At 42.8% G+C, this 10,974-nt stretch overlaps 1 pseudogene; it reads left to right on the top strand.

Annotated features, from left to right (window-relative positions):
- The first annotated feature begins 7,673 nt into the window (after positions 1-7,673).
- On the top strand, positions 7,674-7,792 carry LOC146029789 (5S ribosomal RNA; annotated as a pseudogene).
- The last annotated feature ends 3,182 nt before the right edge of the window (positions 7,793-10,974 follow it).

Genomic DNA, 10,974 nt, shown 5'->3' with positions numbered 1-10,974 from the left:
GTAAAGCTAGACACAAACAAGGGGAAAAAGATGCCAGGTGGTAAACCTACTTGAAGTGATGTATGTTCTTCAATGCATTGATACATTTACCAAGAGTCAATAAAGAAGTATTTATATTGCCCCTTTCTTTCAGACTGTCTCCTCGGTTTAGGGTTTTGGTACATCTTTCCGAACCTGCCAAATCACAAAGTGCTAATCTAGAAACAAAGAAAATTCCATCAGATTTGTTATTAGTGTATAAGTGTAAGGTAGGTTTCTGTGGAACAGAACTTTACTTGGGTCTTCCTAAAAGCTGTGTATGGCAGCACGAAGCCTGTGAAAAATACTTTAGGAGCATAAGCCTTAACAGCAGCTTGACAACTAACATACCCATATGCCCCTTTCTAGGCCAACCAGTATCCTAATTAGTGGATACTCCGATCAGAGCTGGTAATCTCACATAATGGCGGAGAGCTAATTAAGCACTCCAGTTTTGTAAACATAAATCTAATCGATTTTAAACAGTTAAAGGCCTCATTTTAGCACTGTTTTAATCCAGGTACAGAATATGTACGGGGAAAAAACATCGAATTATACTCACCGATAATTCCTTTTCTTCTTAGAGATCCCATGGCAGCCATACTTAGGGATATTTCCCCTTTCCTCAGCTTAGACAGGGTGATTTTTTTCCACATAGGCTCCGCCCACCTCAGGTACATAAGCCTACTCCTCCCCTTCCTCTATGTCTTTTGAATGTCTCCTAACTCATTTGGAAATAAATCATCCAGTACATAGGGAGGGATCTTTTTTGTGGCTGCCATTGGATCTCTAAGAAGAAAAGGAATTATCGGTGAGTATAATTCGATGTTTTCTTCTACGATCCCCATGGCAGCCATACTTAGGGACATACCAAAGCAAAAAAGGGAGGGAGACCATATTAATGCAACATTATTTATTTAAGGCACTTTTCAGCACATTTTCCCCAAAGTGGGCGGAAGGAATGTGTAAGGCATAATGCCTAGTGAAGGTATGCACAGACGACCAAGTCGCGGCTTGGCAGATGTCGGAGAGGGAAGCTTGAGCCTTCCTAGCCCATGAGGCAGCAATAGCTCTTGTCGAGTGTGCTCTTACGATCTGTGGAACAGTTCTTCCTTCTTGTTTGGCAAAGATGATGAGACTTCGAATCCACCTTGCCAAGGTTTGTTTAGAAGGCACAAACCCCTTGTTTGTTCCTTCCGTAACGATAAACAAATGTTTTGTTTTTCTAATTTCTTCAACTCTTAGTAGATAAAGCGAAATAGCTCGTACTAAATCTAGAGAATGTAATTCTTCTTCCTCAGGATTAGTAGGATCATCATAGAATGTTGGTAATATAATCTCTTGATTCAAATGGAATCTGGATACAACTTTCGGAAGAAAGTCTGGGTGTGTTCTTAACACCACCTTATTTGGAAACATACTCAGGTAAGGTTCCTCTGCCCACAAGGCTTGGATTTCACTAATCCTTCTGGCCGATGTTATCGCTACCAGGAAAACGACTTTCCAGGACAGATATTTAAGCTCTGCTTGTGACAAGGGTTCAAAGGGAGCTTGCATGAGAGCATTTAGTACAATGTTGAGATCCCAAGGTACTACCATAGATTTTCTGGGAGGCCGCATTTTCTTTATGGCCCTACAGAATCTGATCACTATCTCTTCCTTCGCCAACTTGCGATCTAGCAATACGCTCAAGGCTGATATCTGACACTTTAATGTGGATACTGCTAGGCCCATCTGGAACCCCTCATAGAGAAACTGAAGGATCCGAGCTGTAGTAGTCTGTGAAATAAGAGTGGAGTCATTCTTCCATAGCAGGAATCTACGCCACACCCTATAATAGGCCAAGGAAGAAACTTCTTTCCTAGCCTTCAATAGAACATCAGCAACTTGCTCAGACATGCCATTTTGCTTCAGGAATTGTCTCTCAGCTTCCAAGCCCTGAGACAGAATATCCCTGGATTGGGATGATGTAAAGGTCCCTGGTTCAAGAGATCTGAAGATATTGGGAGGATCATAGATTCCTGTATCGCCAGTTTGAGTATTGCAGGAAACCAAGGTCTTCTCGGCCAGAATGGTAATATTTCTATTACTGACACTCCGTCCTCCTGCACCTTCTTCAACACTCGACCTATCATCTGGACCGGTGGGAATACATAGCCCAGTTGACAATCCCATTTGACTGAGAACGCATCTGTTGCTGTCGCTGTTGGAAGATAGAACCTTGAGTAAAATCTCTCTACCTTGTGATTCACATGAGAGGCCGTGAGGTCTATGTCTGGCTTCCCAAACCTCTTTACGATCTTCTGGAAGACTGAAGTTTTCAGCGCCCATTCTCCAGGTAGAACTTCCTTTCTGCTTAGATAGTCTGCCACTATATTCTCCTTCCCTGGCACATATAGTGCTGAAAGAGATATCAAGTTTTTTCTCGCCCAAGGTACTATCTTCTGCATAATGTCCATCAAGTCTCTGCTTCTCGTACCCCCTTGATGATTGAGGTGTGCTACCACCGATATATTGTCCGAGAAGATCTTGAGATGCTTGCCTTCTATCAGGGACTTGAACTGGCAAATAGCTCGCCATACTGCTAGGGCTTCTCTCACGTTTGATGTCAGCTCTGATTCTTCTTGAGACCATCTTCCTTGAATGTTGTGTTCTGCAATATGCGCTCCCCAACCCACAAGGCTTGCATCTGTAGTAAGATTGATGAACCGAGGTAGTTGAAGGTCTGTTGACTTGAGTTCTAGATCTTGTGTCCACCATTTTAGAGAGTCTTTTACCTCCTTTCCCAAGACAATTCTTTCTTGATTGCTTTTTGACAGCCTCACATAAGGCAGGAGCTTCCACTGAAGAGGACGCATGTTCCATTGTGCCCAAGGCACTGTTCCTATCGCCGAGGTCATCATTCCCAACAATTGAAGGCCTAGGCCTAGATTGATAGATTTCTTGTGCCGAAGTTCTGCAGCCAGGGTTTGTATCTTTACACACCTTTCTTTGGACAATGAGATTCGAAATTGAGCAGTATCGATTAATACTCCAAGGAACTGTATTTTCTGTGATGGCTGTAGTTGACTCTTCTTGATGTTTATAACCCAGCCGTGTTTCTCCAAGTAGTGTATCACTATCGACAAACTTTGTCTTGTTTGGTTGACAGAACTTCCTGCAATCAAAAGATCGTCCAGATAGGGCCATATCTGTATTCCTTTTAGTCTCAATTGTGCCACTAGGACAATCAGCATCTTTGTGAACACTCTGGGCGACGAAGTGAGGCCAAAGGGGAGGCATCTGAATTGAAAATGATGACCCAACAGGTAGAATCTGAGGAACCTTCGGTCTGACTGCTATATGGGTACGTGGTAGTAAGCGTCTTTCAAGTCCAGAGAGACTAAGAAATCGTTCTTCTTGATCCCTGCCAGTATGGATGTTAGAGTTTCCATCTTGAATCTTGTCTTTTTCAGATACATATTTAGTTTTCTTAGATCTAGGATAGATCTGAAATCGCCTGAGTGCTTTTTTACTAAAAAAAGATTTGAGTAAAACCCTTTCTTCCAATGCGCCCTTGGTACAATTTCTATTGCTCTTGATTGTATCAATTGGTCCACTATCTTTGTTAGAGCTACTCTCTCCATCCTGTTTTCTGGAGGACGAGACTTCATAAACTTGTTTGCTGGTTGATAATGTTGGAATTCTAAATGATAACCCTGTTTCACGACTGTGATCACCCACTTGTCGTGGATAGATTCTTCCCATATGCTTGCGAAGTCTAAGAGTCTCGCCCCCACCTGACCCGATTGACGATAGTCATTGTCTTGGATTTCCTCTGTTCGCACCTCGAAAGGAACTACGTGACAGAGCACCTCCTCTTCTATTATACTGGCGCCCCGGTCGGTAACTTCTGGCGTCTCTGAATTGCTGTCTAGATGAAGTAGGAATAGGAAATTTATTTTTCTTATCCTGGGGCAGGCGAACGGATTTTCCTCCAGTTATTCTTTGGATCATAGCATCCAATTTCGCCCCGAACAAAAAATTTCCCTCAAAGGGTAGTGACGCTAGGCTATTCTTTGAATTTGCATTCGCACTCCAATTCTTCAACCAGAGAGCTCTTCTCGCCACTACCCCTGCTCCTACAGATTTAGCAGAGAAAGCAACTATGTCTAGAGAAGCTTCACATATATATTGTATAGTCTTTTGCATAATCTCAAAATTTTTCAACAAGTACTGCCTTGATATTTTATCCTCTATATCTTTGTGCATTTCAGTACTCCATAATCTGAGCGCTCTAGTTGACGAAGCCACTGCTATGCCTGCTCTCATAGAAATGGATGATGCCATGTGTGTTTTCTTCAATGAATTCTCAATTCTTTTCTCCATGGTATCCTTAAAGGAAGCACCATCCTCTAAAGGAATCGTGGTCTTAGAGGTAACTTTCGCCACCGCAGCATCTACTTTAGGTACTTCGCACCAGCTTAATAGCTGCTCATCTTTAAATGGATAAATCTTTTCTATCCTGGGTATCTTACCCAATCTTCTATCCACTGAAAACCATTCCTTAGCAATCAGCTCCTTCATCACTCGACACAAAAAACCATCTGCAGGCTCACCTCGCTAGAGCAGTATCAGTCTTATGGGGGGAAGGATCCATGATGCGCAGCAACAGCAGACACTCCAGTACACACTGAGACCGCCGAACAACTGAATAAACCAGCATGGGCTGCTTGATTTTTATCCCCAGCTGTATACCCGGAAGTACTCTCTCGCACAGGTCACTAGACCTGTTAAAATGCCCCTCATTGAGCCGCCCTCTGGGCGCAATATCCGGGACTTCACTTCCGGTACACGCGCTCCGGCGTGTAACACTGCCGGCATGTACCGCTGTCGGCATGTACCGCTGTCTCCCTGTGAACTCAGCCAGAGGAGACGCGCTAGAAACTGCAACAAGCTGGACGCTGGAACGGGGATGTGACTTGCCGCTCAGCTGACCCAGAGCTTACCGTGACAGACGGGGAAACATCGCCGCTGACAGGTGAATTCTCCTATGCGCTGCTGACGTCTATCTATAAGTGCAGGGTAGAGCTGAAACAGGGATTGTTGTCTTGTGTCTGCTGGAGAGGCAAACCAAGGACAGTGAACGCTTTGTGGGCGCACTCTTTACTTAATATCTTGAATGTATATAGTGGAATTAATTTAAAATTTAACTTTTAATGAGAACCGCTTAAAAAAGTGGGGCGCAATGAAAATAAAGCATATAATATTGGTGGTATTGTTGTGTGGTTGTCTTTTATTGATATTAAATACTATCATCCAAATACATCATTTTGGACCACACTTTTATATATCATTTACTGCATGTAATCAACACAGGTATGTAGACCTGGGTGACAGTAGGCCGCAGAAATGAGTTGATCCCCCGGGATGAGGATTCATTTTTAGGGGGGTTTTGGAGGCTACCCCACGTCACTAGTCAAGAAAATTTGATTGCTAATAGTACGGTTTTAGAACACTGATAGTAGGCGGCTCCAAAGCTGCTTATCTGGTGATCGTGCGACCCCAGATGGATAATACCACACCTGGACTTCTCCAGGGGTCTCCCACCCGGATACTGTCCAGGCCCTTCACTGCTATCAAGAAATATATGAAGTAACGATATTAAGCTGATATCGCACAGTGGATTTGATCAAGGTCAAATATGCACAGTTGCACTTATGAAAAAACAGTTCCTCTGAGTTGTATTGCCACGGTTGAGTCACAAAAGAAAACAGTACATAAAGGTTAGTCACAATGTATCAGTGTGACAAAAAAAGGAGACATTGGGGCTGAGAATTGTCTGTAGCAGTTACTGATACCTGTAGGCTGACTACAGTGGTTTAGGATTCTGACACTGTAGTTGGCTAGATGGTATTGAGTTTAAATTACTCCAATTTGATCTGATTTACCCAGCAGTGTTTTGTGGCTACATACAGATAGTGGTAGATGCTCAAATTAGTATGGGAAAAGTGTTAATAGAATGTAAGGGCATGCCGCACTAAAGCCACCCAGCCCAACCAGTCCAGTGGCACCACACCCCACACCACTGTTACCCTAAATTGGGTTTACAATTAGTCAGCAAGGCGCCACATGATAATGGCTCCTTACTTGGTATATCTGAACTAAGAGCTACCTACCTTGGAGCAACCCCAGACTACTCCATGTGGCATATCAGGACCTGCATCTAGTCCTAATGCAAGCTCCTCTCTGCCTCTCACAACATACATACAGATAGTGGTAGATGCTCAAATTAGTTCAGTAAAACTTTTCAGGTGCATGCAAGGGAGGGGTTAATACTTAGTAAGTAACAAGACATTGGTTCCCTCGGCACACTGAATAGTTTTAGCAACCAATCTTGAACACTACATGATAATAGAATTCAGAGATATTGGTTACATATACCTGCGCAGGTGTATGATATGCCCCCAAGCCGCGTCAAGGCTTCTCTGTATATTGGGGGTCCCTAGCGCTATATCTAGGTGCAGGGTGTGGCACCCCAAAAACTATCATAAGCTAGGAGGCCCAGTGCGGCATGCCAGTGAGATACTAAGTGTTAATAATTAGTGATAGGAAGCCGAAGCTATACATAAAGGGAGAGATAAATGAAATGTAATTAAAATAGGAGAGAGAGAGTGTTAGTGAGGGAAAAGTGTTAATGGAATGTAAGGGCATGCCGCACTAAAGCCACCCAGCCCAACCAGTCCAGGGGCACCACACCCCACACCACCGTTACCCTAAATTGGGTCTACAGCATGATGGTCGACAGTCATTAGGTTGACACCATTAGGTCGACATGGGAAAATGTCGACATGGTTCTAGGTGGAAAGGTCATTAGCTCGACAATGTCTAGGTCGACAGTCAAAAGGTCGACATGGGGTTTTTCACAGTTTGGGCTGGTTAGGGCTAGTGGTGAACTTGGGTGTTGGTGAAGGACCGTGCGCAGGATACTCTAGTTACCTGCAGGGTTCACAAGCAGGTTCAGGTACAGGGGCAATCTCGGACGGCATTGCCTCTGAGCGCTGCTCCCCCCTATATTTACCCACTCTATCTTGACTGTGCAATTCATGCCATTGATTCAGATTATGTGTGAGAGACTCTAACTGCATATTTTACAGCGCACCAACTGCTAACCATGATAGCCACAAAACACTGCTGGGTAAATCAGATCAAATTGGAGAAATTTAAACTCAATACCAGTGACAGAATCCTAAACCACTGTAGTCAGCCCACAGGTATCAGTAACTGCTACAGACAATTCTCAGCCCCAATGTTTCCTTTTTTTGTCACACTGATACATTGTGACTAACCTTTATGTACTGTTTTCTTTTGTGACTCAACCGTGGCAATACAACTCAGAGGAACTGTTTATTCATAAGTGCAACTGTGCATATTTGACCTTGATCAAATCCACTGTGCGATATCAGCTTAATATCGTTACTTCATATATTTCTTGATAGCATCAAGGTACCTTGTATATGTCTGCACTGTGATATACTATCCACTCTCGTACCACCTATTTAATTACAATGTGCCACTAAAGTCTTGAGGGGTATTTTAAGAATATTTATCTGTGCAATTATATGTGATACTGATAGTTAACTGGAGCAGCTGTCTGTGATTGGCACCCCTACCTATTATACCACCATACCTCACTGGTCTGCCCAAAACCCTTCCGAACTTGGAAGCCAAGCAGTGAAGGGCCTGGACAGTATCCGGGTGGGAGACCCCTGGAGAAGTCCAGGTGTGGTATTATCCATCTGGGGTTGCACGATCACCAGATAAGCAGCTTTGGAGCCGCCTACTATCAGTGTTCTAAAACCGTACTATTAGCAATCAAATTTTCTTGACTAGTGACGTGGGGTAGCCTCCAAAACCCCCCTAAAAATGAATCCTCATCCCGGGGGATCAACTCATTTCTGCGGCCTACTGTCACCCAGGTCTACATACCTGTGTTGATTACATGCAGTAAATGATATATAAAAGTGTGGTCCAAAATGATGTATTTGGATGATAGTATTTAATATCAATAAAAGACAACCACACAACAAAACCACCAATATTATATTGGTAAAAGAAGCGCTCTTAAAATGAAATGGATAAGTGAAAAGATCAATTAGTATTTAAAATAATATTGAGATACTGAATATAAGAATAAGTGTGAGTGGTACCTGTAATGAAAAAATGTGGCGATTAGTTGCAATGTTTACACCCTTTTGGGGAGTTTTTGCGTTTTTTGTTGGTATTTTACGTTTTGGTTAAAAGATGGGAAATACTCCGTGCGGCACTGTCCCTAACTATCCCTAGGTACCTTCCTTCCGTGTTGTTAACTTCTGCGGGAGACGGAGCTGAGATGGTTTGTAGAAGTCAGGCTTGCCACGCGTCCGTGGTAGCTGCTGCGATGTTTCCTCCGTCTTCTACCGTCAGCCGGAAGTTGCCGGAAGTCCTTGCGGCGTGTTGTACGAGGTCACCGCGGGTAGTCGGATCAGCGTGCCGCTGGAGATGGAGATGTGGGGGTAGTTCTCCAACGCGTTTCATGCGTCTTGGCGCACTTTTTCAAGTCCTTGAAAAAGTGCGCCAAGACGCATGAAACGCGTTGGAGAACTACCCCCACATCTCCATCTCCAGCGGCACGCTGATCCGACTACCCGCGGTGACCTCGTACAACACGCCGCAAGGACTTCCGGCAACTTCCGGCTGACGGTAGAAGACGGAGGAAACATCGCAGCAGCTACCACGGACGCGTGGCAAGCCTGACTTTTACAAACCATCTCAGCTCCGTCTCCCGCAGAAGTTAACAACACGGAAGGAAGGTACCTAGGGATAGTTAGGGACAGTGCCGCACGGAGTATTTCCCATCTTTTAACCAAAACGTAAAATACCAACAAAAAACGCAAAAACTCCCCAAAAGGGTGTAAACATTGCAACTAATCGCCACATTTTTTCATTACAGGTACCACTCACACTTATTCTTATATTCAGTATCTCAATATTATTTTAAATACTAATTGATCTTTTCACTTATCCATTTCATTTTAAGAGCGCTTCTTTTACCAATTTACTAGTTAATCAATTTATAGGAGCAGCTGAAAAAATTAGGTTAGCGCGGAACCATCCCACCTCTCACCAATATTATATGCTTTATTTTCATTGCGCCCCACTTTTTTAAGCGGTTCTCATTAAAAGTTAAATTTAAAATTAATTCCACTATATACATTCAAGATATTAAGTAAAGAGTGCGCCCACAAAGCGTTCACTGTCCTTGGTTTGCCTCTCCAGCAGACACAAGACAACAATCCCTTCTTCAGTCTAGTTACTGAACGCAGGGCGCACCACCAGCACCACAACTACCAGCATCAGCCTGAGTAGTTTTTATGTTGGTTATAGATCACTGATAACATCAAACCACCTTAATTTCAGCTGTAGCGGGTCCACCCCTCCCTTTTTTCATAGAGCTGAAACAGGTCTCCCTGCAACTTCTTCTTCCCCCCTGCTTAGGTGAGCCCTGAAAATTAAAATAACACCCTGCCCTGTCTAAACTTATAGGAGACAGGAAAAAAGACATAGAGGAAGGGGAGGAGTAGGCTTATGTACCTGAGGTGGACGGAGCCTATGTGGAAAAAAATCACCCTGTCTAAGCTGAGGAAAGGGGAAATATCCCTAAGTATGGCTGCCATGGGGATCGTAGAAGAAAATTAACCACTTTAGCTAAATTGAGAAATTCAGAATTAATGGTCCCAAATTCATACTGGGTAGTAAACTTCGCTTACTCAAGACAATAACGGTGAGACCTGTAAAGAATCAGAAAAAATAAAAATGGACTACTCCTAAAGGAGACAGTGCAGGTGTATTTGAGACTTCTCCATGTTGTAAGACAGATAGTTTAGAATAAAGGACAATTCCACCCAAATTATCCTGTAACCTAGATACATTTTTGGAAAGTGGGTGTGAGCAATCCCATAGATATATTCACAGCATTTTTAATTTTTGTAGCTTTAAAAAATAAATAAACAGGAGTCTGATATTTGTAGAAACTACTACAAAGGGTGTTCAGGGTGAGAAATAGTGATACAGAAATCATATGATTGTGCAGAGCCATCAGATTGTGGTGTTGTTATACATGTAGTGTTATCACTTGGTAGGCTGCTCATCAACATCTGTTTCTGCCAGTAAGGGGTTAATGACCGATTTTTTGTTTGGGGGGGGGGGGGGTTCAAATAATGTAAAACTAAACAAACAAAAAACCTGTGCTATTAAGTTGTGTGCATATTTGTGGTCCCACAGTAATACATACAAGTGTGGCTAGCATCTTGGTAAAGCAATAGACTAGTAATTCCCAAACAGTGAGCCTAGGCACCCTGGGGTCCAAGATTAAAATAAGATTTATGGTCAAAGCGAAGTATATATATAATAATATTATAGAAGTGCTGGCAGCTGCCATTCATAAAATGTGAACATTCAGAACCACAACTGAACTTAAGTGTAACCAGTAAGCACCAATTACTTGGTTTCATTTTTTTAAATCAATAAAAAACGACTTTTGGACTTGTCTTGAATAAAATAGAGACTCTAGGGTGGCAGGATTGAAGAAAAGTTTGGGAACCACCGAGTTAGGTTTCCTTCAACTATTTTAGAAGACATGGAGGTAAATTCAGTAGTACATAAGAAATAGTCAAAAGGACTTTGGTAAGATTGTATGAGCTGGCCGGATTTTAAAATCAGTTAAAAAGCCCCATGCTTCTGGCATCTCTGGATAATTCTAGAGCAGCACTTCTTTTCCAGGTCACATATGTGCAATAAACTTACATAAGCAGAAGACTATATTCCTTCTACAGAGTATACATATACAATACAGTTGCATAATAGAGGATTAACACATCCAATGTGACCTTTACTTTTTTGCATATACTTCACTTTAGATACTGAATATGTGCAGGA

The sequence above is a fragment of the Crinia signifera genome, chromosome 8 (genome assembly GCF_055691185.1).
Source record: "Crinia signifera chromosome 8, ASM5569118v1, whole genome shotgun sequence".
NCBI classification, from domain to species: Eukaryota; Metazoa; Chordata; class Amphibia; order Anura; family Myobatrachidae; genus Crinia; species Crinia signifera.
This window is presented reverse-complemented; position numbering and strand designations above follow the sequence as displayed.